This window comes from Salmo salar, chromosome ssa02 (genome assembly GCF_905237065.1).
Source record: "Salmo salar chromosome ssa02, Ssal_v3.1, whole genome shotgun sequence".
NCBI lineage: Eukaryota > Metazoa > Chordata > Actinopteri > Salmoniformes > Salmonidae > Salmo > Salmo salar.
This window is the reverse complement of record NC_059443.1, coordinates 32,438,399-32,450,252: the sequence shown is the minus strand read 5'-3', so window position 1 is coordinate 32,450,252 and position 11,854 is coordinate 32,438,399.

Below are 11,854 nucleotides of genomic sequence, written 5' to 3'. Positions count from 1 at the left end.
CCACTCCTATCAGCTGAAAACAAGAAGAAGCGGCTGCAGTGGGCATGTAATCACGAACACTGGACAACTGAGGAGTGTAAAAACATCGCCTGGTCCGACGAATCCCGGTTCCTGTTGCGTCATGCTGATGGTAGAGTCAGGATTTGGCCTAAGCAGCATGAGTCCATGGTCCCATTCTGCCTGGTGTCAACGGTACAGGCTGGTGGTGGTGGTGGTGGTGTGGGGAAGGTTTTCCTGGCACACGTTAGGTCCCTTGATACCAATTGAGCAACGTTTGAACGCCACAGCGTATCTGAACATTGTTGCTGACCAGGTGCATCCCTTCAAGGCTACAGGGGGTCCGACCCAGTACTAGATGGGTGTACCTAATAAACTGGCCAACCCAACCCATATCGCAACTGTGAGTACAACCCAAACCATATCGCAACTGTGAGTACAACCCAAACCATATCCCAACTGTGAGTACAACCCAACCCATATCCCAACTGTGAGTACAACCCAACCCATATCCCAACTGTGAGTACAACCCAAACCATATCCCAACTGTGAGTACAACCTAACCCATATCCCAACTGTGTACCGTCACACATAGGGCGTGGTATAATAAAGGTGTGGTTAGAATAAAGGTGTGGTAGAATAAAGGTGTGGTAGAATAAAGGTGTGGTAGAATAAAGGTGTGGTAGAATAAAGGTGTGGTATAATAAAGGTGTGGTATAGCAAAACAAATCCAGCATAGGCAACATTCTGAATTGAGTAAGAAGGAAGTAAGAAACTGAAATATACTGTTTGTATTGTTGGTTTTGGCCTATATCTGGAACACTCATTCACTTTTACAGCAACGTTAAATACCATTTCCAACAACTGAATGAAAGTGTTTGAACAAGCTTGATGCTTTTGGCTACAGTGGCTTATATCGTCATCAAACAATCTACTCTGAAGTGAAACAGACTGCGCACAAATATCCAATTGTTCACAAGTTTATATGGTTGTCATTATGTTGAGAATCAGGTCTATAATGGCCTATGTAATACATGTTGCCCACCCTCAACTCTATAGTGGCAGGTTTGTCATCCATGTACTTCATATAAATGTGCACTAGAGGACAGTACTGTTTAGCACACATGAAATTGGGGCCACTACACAATAAATAGCATTCACTTGTATATAAGAACCTTGACAGCTGGGGTGTGAAAGGGATTTTGTTGATTTTCGCCAGTGTAAAGGTAGTGTAAGATGGTCTTATTCCTTACAATAAGGGCTTTGGTCTTTTAACACTGACTATTACAGTCGTGCAATTTGCAAATCAACTTCATTGGAGGTACAGAACCCACTCCCGCCTCTCCCCAACCCGGTCTCTAGGGTAGACGTAACATAGTAAATACAGGATATTTATGTTAATTTACTTTTGGATGGTATGTATGAATTTGTGGATGTCCATCATCCATTTTGTATGATATATTATGAATTGCAATTCGTTCAATATGTTACAAATTGTAATTCGTATAAAAGTTTACGAATTTGTTAAACGTATAATATGTTACGAATGCCAATTTGTTGTGGCTAACGTTAGCTTGGCGGCTAACGTTAGCTAGGCTAGAGGTTGCTAGATGTTCCTATGTAACGTTATACGCCCATCCATCCAACTGGACCATCCACCCTACTTCGGTTTTTGCCTTGAGTAACCTTCTGTCTTATGTAACCATACCAAAGGTATATTATATTAATTTGAGTGTTCCGGATATACGTTTATTATGTTACGTCTAGTCTATCAACCAGGCTACTATACCGGATTTTTGACAGTTGTTGGCATGATGCCCCATTTACATCGTGAAGTGTTATTTAATCTTCATGAATTCTTGCCCCGCTACTGAATGGACAAGAGTAGTGTTTGTAGCACAAGATGGAGGAGAGCTTGTCTCTTGTCAAAGATCACATTTATTTTGGGAGATTGTAAAATATGCCCTTTCCATTCAAGGCAGGATAAATATATTGTTTCTGGTGATAATAAAACATGTTTAGTTTTTTTTCTTTTTCTTCAACTTGTTTCTCTAACTTTATAGCGAGTCAAGCTAGCTTGCACTGCAGAGCAGTTAGCTAAAAGCTAGGCTAGGTTGAAGATACCATTGTAGCTAGCGACCTCCACCTAATAATTATCATCAAAAACAAACGTCATTACCATCACAATAAACTTAAACGGGAAGAAACAGTCATATAATATAATTGGCTTAACAGTCAATGTGTATTATTTAACATTACTATTAAAATTGTACTCACTTATAGGAATGGGTTATTGTTTATAAGTTGCTAGCTATCCCATAAAGCCACCACCGAAAACCACATATTTTCATCTTCCTCTGAAGACGATGCAAAGTTTAAAACAATTCTAAGTATGCTGCGTCCATCTAACAACGGAGCCTTCAACAGCAAGGGGGCGTTGTGTTTCCAATCTGTTGTGGACATCCCCATTGAAATGTAGTACATCTGGCGCAATGTAACAGAGTGCTTATGGGTAATGCAAACTTTAGAGGCTTTAGGGTTGTCAGACAATTTTTGGGCCAAACTTAGCTCAAATTCTACACGTCGGAATAAAACGAGGCTACAGCGTCCATAAGGTAACCATTAAGCCTCGTTCACATTACCCATAAGCACTCCATACATTGTGCTGGATGTCATGCATTTCAATGGGGACGTCCACAATGGAGTGGAATTACATCGCCCCCTTGGGGTTGAAGGCGCCGATGCAAGAAGGACACTACGTAATTTGACATTTTCCAAACTTTGTTTTGTCTTCAGTCCAGCCAGAGTCCGAATGTTACCAAACCACAGAAGAAGATGAAAATATGTGGTTTTCGTTGATGGATGATGGTAGATACCAAAATCATTTAGATAAAGTTATTTTGCAAGCTATTTTTAAACTAGCTAGCTTGATTCTGTATGGAGCCATAGCTAGCTAGCTAGCATAATCATTAGAAAATGATTCACCTGCGAAGACCTAGCAACTGACATTAATGCCATGATTTATTGATCACCCAGTTAGATCTGGAGTTTTAGTAGTAGCACGACTGAAGTTAGAAAATCATTTGTTTAGCTTTGACATTTGCTGCATACTGTGAATCTGTACTGCCCTTTGATTAATTAAAAACCATATCTAAATAATTTACAATTGTCTGTCCCCACTCTCCAGGCTGCAATCCACTCCCAGTTAAGCGGGGTCCGTTCAGGCCTCCGTCAGCTCCACAATGCCTTGGGGGATGTGATGGACATCCAGAACTCCCTGCCCGGTAGAAGTCAGCAATGACTGGAGGCAAAACATTAACACCATTGAGAACCTGAAGTACGTAAAATATGCTGGGACGCAACATCAGCGGAGGCTCCTCAGAAGAGGAAGGTGAGGACCATTCTCCTCAGTGAATATATATATATATATATATTCACATGTCACTAAATAAGTAATTACCAATGACGTCATTGTTTGATTGAGCCTGCTGTCTGAACCCAAAATTTACGGAGTCATGCTTTGTAGCAATTATTGTGGCCTTTGTGTTACGCCGATTGTACAATCACACTAGCAGTGAGTAGATATGGTTGTCCTTGTTCAATAGAGCCATTGGACTTGTCTCAACGATGTTCCTATCTGACACAACATTGCAGGATATCTAGGTTGACTTATTTTCTCTAACCCTTTTACATACTAACATAGGGACATAATGCCCTATTAATTTGAGCCGGAATACAGTGAAGAGGAGTTGAGACAGCGAGAACAACAATTGCGAGACCAGCAAGCAGCGATGGGGAGCCACGGGCAGACTTTGACTAGTGGTACCTATGTGGGTGTTGTCCAGCCACGCCGACAGAAGAGAAATGTCTGTGCTGCAACTAATTAGATCGTGGACGGTTCATACTGGAGATGGTCACTGCAGACCCCATGGATTGTGTGTCTGATACAGACCATCAAAGTTTTAATGCACATATGGATAGAAGTGTGCTGGAGACATTTTTCAGAACCTCCAAGATCAAATGGCGGCGGCAGACTAGACCAGCGGGGTAGTAAGTTGTTTTGCTGTTGGTAGCTACTAGCTAGCTAGCAATATAAGCTCTCTTTTCACATGAGGCAGTGTTGTTCAGTACAGTATAATTTTGTGATCGATTTGGCCATAACGGGGCTTGCTAGTACCACTACAAGTTGAGCTAGCTAGCATTGTTTGCTATACCCAAAATGTCCCATAGCCTAATGTTGTCGCTATCTAGCTATTGTAAGCTAGCTAGCATAGCTAGCCTCAGTACATCTTATTAGTAGAAAAACTGGATAAATGTTTTGATGATGACGAAGAGTAAAGGAATGACTTTGGCTTTATGACTCATATTGGTCTTTGAGTAACTATACCTGTGTGTCTGTGAGATTTGTAATATTGTGCATCGTGCTGCTACAGTAGGAATACAGACAGTACACAACGATTGCCCATTAAAGTCTAATAGCGTTTTTGTCATTCTTTTACAGACAATACTGCTTGGTGACCTACAGATTATTTTTGGAGATGGTTATCGGTGCGGAGAAGCTAGGCACAAGACACTGAATTCCCTGAAAACATTTCCAGCGCCTACTTCAGTCCAAGTCAAGCACTGGTCTAACTGAATGTGGATGTTGTGTTGGCTGAATGTTCCAGGCACGCTCCAGAATGTTCTTCTGCTGGTGAACCTTGTCTTGTGTTGGGCAATGGCAGCTGGTCTGGCAGAAGTTCATGAGCTCCATGACCTTGGACTCATAGACTTTGGCTCTTGCCAGCCCCATGCAGTCAACCCCATGCAGTCTTTTCCTCTTCCGAGTCAGATGATGTTGAGCTTGAGTTTTTTCCCGGATGAAAGATTTCATCCAATGGGTCTACAGAATCTGTACTTCTAAAGCAGAAGCACCAGGATTAGTCTGTAGGACATACACTAGTCAGTGATTAGGCAATATTTTACTACTTTGTCCCCATGAATACACACTCCGACAAGCTACTATCTCCACCCTTCACCCTTGTGTCAATAGATCATGCATACTAACCTTCACACACAGTACCCACTTCCAACAGACACCAGTCACCCACACCATCCCCTCTTCACGAAGAACTATGCTTTTCTCCGATTTACACTTCAAGCTTTGCATAAACAATCAATTAATGCTGCAATATGTAACTTTTTGGGTGACTCACCAAATTCACATAATTTGTTTTAACTAGGCAAGTCAGTTAAGAACAAAATCAAATTTGTAATGATGGCCAACAGTGGGTTAACTGCCTTGTTCAGGGGCAGAACGACAGATTTCTATCTTGTCAGCTTGGGGATTCGATCCAGCAACCTATCAATTACTGGCCCAATTCTCTAACCACTAGGCTACCTGCCACCCCGAAAATGTGAGTTATAGATCTGTCATTCTCATTGAAAGCAAGTCTAACAAGCGGTAGATAAACTCTGCAGAAAAAGAAACGTCCTCTCACTGTCAACTGCGTTTATTTTCAGCAAACTTAACATGTGTAAATATTTGTAAGGACATAACAAGATTCAACAACTGAGACGTAAACTGAACAAGTTCCACAGACATGTGACTAACAGAAATTGAATAATGCATTTCCACCAGAGCTGTTGCCAGAGAATTTAATGTTCATTTCTCTACCATAAGTCACCTCCAACGTCGTTTTAGACAATTTGTCAGTATGTCCAACTGGCCTCACAACCGCAGACCACGTATAACCAAGGCAGCCCAGGACTTCCACATCCGGCTTCTTCACCTGTGGGATCATCTGACCAGCCACCCAGACAGCTGATGAGTCTGAAGAGTATTTCTGTCTGTAATAAAGCGCATTTGTGGGGAAAAATGTATTCTGTTTGCCTGGGCAATGTCCCCCTTTGAAATCTCAAGATTATGGCTTAATGAATTTATTTCAATTGACTGATTTCGTTATATAAACTGTAACTCGTTGAAATTGTTGCGTTAGCTTGCATTAGCTTGCATTAGCTTGCAAAGGTACAAATCACATCGCCAGATAGCAGCTGGCTAATTACATTGATTTGCTTTGGAATGTCTAGCCAGTGTATCATGAAATATAGCTAGATTTTTGTTTAGATAAACAAATGTAGTTCGTTAGGTAGCTAGGTTAGCTATGTTCCTTCTCCTTGACACATTAGTAAGGTAACAGATGAAATGATACCCCAACAGGCTGTGCTTGCTTCTAGTTTGCACATCAAGGTACTGAGCACCCACCATGACTAAACTTTACAGTTGTTATCGACATACAAAGAAAAAGAAAAAGTTATATTATATGAATGAGTGGCTGTCCTGTAAGTAACATTAGCCACCTCAACAGGGGAGGTACTTCGTCCTTAAATTGCTATGAATTCTGGATATTGTTGTTTGGTTACAACCAGGAAACACTTTTATGGTTACTACATGATTCCATACAGTATGTGTTATTTCATAGTTCTGATGCCGTCACTATTATTCTACAGTGTAGAAAATGGTAAAAATAAAGAAAAACCCTTGAATGAGTAGGCGTGTCCAAACTTTTGACTGGTACTGTATGTCTTGATCTAACTATTCAGTACAATTCAGCCAATAACTTATGACTTCTGATGTAATCAGCCTCCTTTTCACTACTATTTCCACAGATACTGTTATTGGTGTGTATTGTAATGTACTGCTGTTACAGTTTGTCTGTTCTATTTCTATTCTCTTCCTGGCTGAGGGGACTCCTTCACTGCCATAGCCGAGGTGTTCAAAATCAGACTCGACTGTAATCTGCTGCAGTCACTCTTATGTTGTATGTCCTTGCCTAAACTGAGTGCTGTGCCTTTCACCAAAACCACATGATCTCTTTGTATTTTGAGTGGAACGTCCCCTCAACAACCTAAATGGACTTGCCAAAAGTCTAATGCAGACACTTCGAATGCAGCAAGGATACATAGGAAAACTATTTTTCAGTGGAACATCTATTTAACATAGAAATCACCATCTTGCTGCCAATGTTGGTTGCAATTACACAACATTCAGATGTAGGATCTTAAATTGAGCCACTTTGCTACAGCAGGAAAATAATCCTGCAGCAACAGGAAATGTAAACTGTTATGTGGTTTATAATTAATGGACATTTTTGTAGGGGTTCATACATTTTTATTAGGGCAAATCAAGTCTGAAATGTAAAAATGTAAATGACAAACTTTAAAAGCCTTTTTAAAACTCCAAAACATCCCCAAAGCTAGCTAGCTTAAAAATTGCTTTCAAAATAACTTTACCTAATCGCTACCCAGCCATAAAAGAAAGACATTTAAACTTACCTGCCATGACAGCTAATAGCTTGGCTTGTGCAATCAGTCTCAGTGGTAGCCTGGTATAGCACGTAGTGATTGACAGGTGGTTGCGCCAGACGACACCAAGTATGCTGGTCTATGAAAACCTCACCTGATTGGTTAGAAGAAACAGGTCCCTCTGCTCATGCTCTCTCTCTCTCTCTTTATACCTCAGTTTTTTTCATGTTCACAAGTCATCAGTAACATGTTTGAGAATGTGTTTACAACTATAAATCAATTTTACACATTCAAATCATTATGTCAATGATTTACCTCCATAAAGTTACTTTTCAATGTGTTCCCAAAAACCTGAAGTTGCCATCCACAAGTAAAAAGTAAGAAGGGGTGCGGATTGCACATGAAGCATCCAGGTAAAACAATAGAAGAAAACGCCATGCTTGCTAACGTAATTAACTTTGTTATAAAATGAAACTGTTTTTGACGTAATTTGTTTTTACCAAGCATGAGAAATAAACGTGAATGAGCAACAAAAGCATTTTGGAACGAAAGCATGCTGTCATCACCAGACTGTCCATTTAAAAAGTGTCAAGTCAACCTAGCGTCACTGCTCTGGCATTTGAAAGTCCTTGGTTCGCGTATCAGAGGGGATATTTTGACCAGTTTTTAACATCCCCCTCACTTTCCCGACACACACGCACAGTTTGTGCTTATTTTTCATTTATTAAGTGTCTCTTAAAAGAGCGTTTTGGTTCATTGGGCATCATTGAGTGGCAAGGTACAGGGAGTGTGACGTCTACTAGTACACTCGTCTTGATACTACGGAAGAGAGAACGGTGGAGAGACCAGCTCTCAAACTCTACTCCCTAGTCACGTTCTTGGAAATGAGCGGACCAAGGCGCAGCGGATGTTGACTTCCACATATTTATTACAAAGTGAAACTTTAAGCAAAAGCAAATAAATCAAGAAACGAACAACGAAACGTAACTACGTGGTGCACAAACACAAAACAATATCCCACAAACATGTGTGGGAAAAATAGCTACTTAAATATGATCCCCAATTAGAGGCAACGATTACCAGCTGCCTCTAATTGGGAACCAAACCAAAACACCAACATAGAAATTTTAAACTAGAACACCCCCTCGTCACGCCCTGACCTACTACACCATAGAGAAACAAGGGCTCTCTATGGTCAGGGCGTGACATCCCTCCTGTTTTCAAATTTATACCGCCATTTATGGACAGCTGTTTACAGTATTACCAAGAACATTTTTAGATATAGACGTATTGTTTATGTGTATTATTGTAGCATCATCATCTTTATTGCAAAAACGAATACAAATACACTCAACTTTAAGCTACATAGTAATTTGACAGAGGCAATGAACTGTACATTGTTCAGCACAGAAATGTATAAAACAGGAACATGTCTGAAAAACAAGTGTTTCTGAACTTATGTCAATATTACACAGGCAAGCTAACGGTTATAGAAATCAGGAATGCAGACAAGCTCTATAGACCTCTATATCTACTACAGTGGCAAAAAAAATTATGTGAACCCTTTGGAATTACCTGGATTTCTGCATAAATTGGTCATCAAATTTGATCTGATCTTCATCTAAGTCACAAAAATAGACAAACATAGTGTGCTTAAACTACAAACACACAAATTATTGATGTTTATGGTTAGGTACAGTCGTGCAACGATTGTGCTTTTTTCACAAATGCGCTTTTGGTTAAATCATCCCCCGTTTGGCGAAGTCGGCTGTCTTTGTTAGGAAGAAATAGTCTTCACAGTTTGCAACAAGCCAGGCGGCCCAAACTGCTGCACATACCCTGACTCTGTTGCAAGAGAAGTGACACATTTTACCTAGTTAAAAGAAATTCATGTTAGCAGACAATATTAACTAAATTTGCAGGTTTAAAGTATATATACTTGTGTATTGATTTTAAGAAAGGCATTGATGTTTATGGTTGGAGCAACGTGTACCTAAGCGATTATATGCAACGCAGGACAGCCTAGATAAACTAGTAATATCATCAACCATGTGTAGTTAACTTATGATTGATTGATTGTTTTTTATAAGATAAGTTTAATGCTAGCTAGCAACTTACCTTGGCTTCTTACTGCATTCACGTAACAGGCAGGCTCCTCGTGGAGTGCAATGTAAAGCAGGTGGTTAGAGCGTTGGACTAGTTAACCGTAAGGTTGCAAGATTGAATCCCCGAGCTGACAAGGTAAAAATCTGTCGTTCTGCCCCTGAACAAGGCAGTTAACCCACCGTTCCTAGGTCGTCATTGAAAATAAGAATGTGTTCTTAACTGACTTGCCTAGTCAAATAAAGGTGTAAAAAAAAAAATTGGCGAAATCGGCATCCAAAAATACCGATTTCCGATTGTTATGAAAACTTGAAATCGGCCCAAATTAATCGGACATTCCGATTATTCGGTCGACCTCTACTACAAACCGTATTAGGTGAGATGCACAGCTATTGAACAGCCCTATGGGAGCCTCAGCTTGCTATAGTATTTTCTGTATACAGAAGCAGTAAATGTACTTTGGCTGCAGCATACTTTGTATCAGCATTCAGCAGTCAGGTCGCTCCCTGGAGCTCACGCCACAATCAAAGAAATGCAGGGGTCACACCGTCTGGTTTCAAATGAAACTGGGATGAGCTGGCCTCGACACTGATAGAATTCCTAATGGGATTTTCCTGAGAGGAATGCAGTCCATGGACACATGCCACATGGTCAGTTGTACAGTGGAAAAACTTAAATTACTACAATTTCTCTGTCTTTGTTATGTTTGAATGTCACTAAAAACAACAGAAAGGCGGTTTATGTCACCCTGATTTACATACATAGAGGTTTGTAACAGTGAAAAAAAATCATGATTCAAAAAAGCATTGCAGCTTTGCACTGTCAGTGCAAATTTGGAAATAATAACCAACGAGAAAGTCCTATTCCCTCATCTTTCTCCTTTGGCAGATTATTGCATTCTGTGGTGTCACAGTACAAATTGCTGGCCAATTGATTTTCATCATAACACTTATTCATCAGGGCTGCAAGGAGTATTCTCAGTCCCAAAGGCAACACATGGAGTAGAGTGTAAATGAGTGTTACACTGCAATGCCAGGGAAAACTTATACTATCATGATGGGATACATACTTTCACGTTAGCTATATAGGCATATACACAGCAGATCCTTAAACAGGGCGGGAGTAATGAAGGGGCTTACAGGAGCTGCATAATAAAACATATATCAAATATACAGTTGCAAGAAAAAGTATGTGAACCCTTTGGAATTACCTGGATTTCTATATAAATTGGTCAAAAAATGTGATCTGATCTTCCTCTAAGTCACAACAATAGACAAACACAGTGTGCTTAAACTAATAACACATAAATTATAGTATTTTTCTTGTCTGTATTGAATAGATCATTTAAACATTCACAGTGTAGGTTGGAAAAGGAATGTGAACCCCTAGACTCCTAATTGGAGTCAGGAGTCAGCTAACCTGGAGTCCAGTCAATGAGACGAGATTGGATATGTTAGTTAGAGCTGCCCTGCAGTATAAAAAACACTCACAAAATATGAGTTTGCTATTCACAAGAAGCATTGCCAGATGTGAACCATGCCAGAATTGTTGACTTGCATAAAGCTGGAAAGGGTTACAAAAGTACCTCTAAAAGCCTTGATGTTCATCAGTCCACGGTAAGACAAATTGTCTATGGATGGAGAAAGTTCAGCACTGTTGCTACTCTCCCTAGGAGTGGCCATCCTGCAAAGATGACTGCAAGAGCACAGCGCAGAATGCTCAATGAGGTTAAGAAGAATCCTAGTGTCGTCTCAGCTAAAGACTTACAGAAATCTCTGGAACATGCTAACATCTCTGTTGACGAGTCTACGATACGTGAAACATTAAACAAGAATGGTGTTCATGGGAGGGCACCACGGAAGAAGCCACTGCTGTCCAAAAAAACATTACTGCACATCTGAAGTTCACAAAATAGCACCTATTCTGTGGACAGATTAACTACAGTTGAGTTGTTTGGGAGGAACACACAACACTATGTGTGGAGAAAAAAGGCACAGCACACCAACATCAAAACCTTATCCCAACTGTAAAGTATGGTGGAGGGAGCGTCATGGTTTGGGCTGCTTTGCTGCCTCAGGGCCTGGACAGCTTGCTATCATCGACGGAAAATGTAATTCCGATGTTTATCAAGACATTTTGCAGGAGCATATAAGGCTATCTGTCCGCCAATTGAAGCTCAAAACACAAACGCCAAATAAACTATGATTTCTTAATCCGGCCATGTCCTTAAAGATGCAACCTGATAAATAGTGATATTGTTTGAATAAGTCCTAAAATATTGTTATTTATATCAAACTCACATCCCTGATCTATATGTATGTGGGCTAGTCTAGCCATATACTGTGATGTCCAAAATGATTGGATCCCTTGATAAAGATTAGCATATAAGACTTGGTGAACACATTGGGAGGGATCTTAGACTATTCCTCCATACAGAATCCTTCCAGATCCCTGATATCCTTTGTCTGAA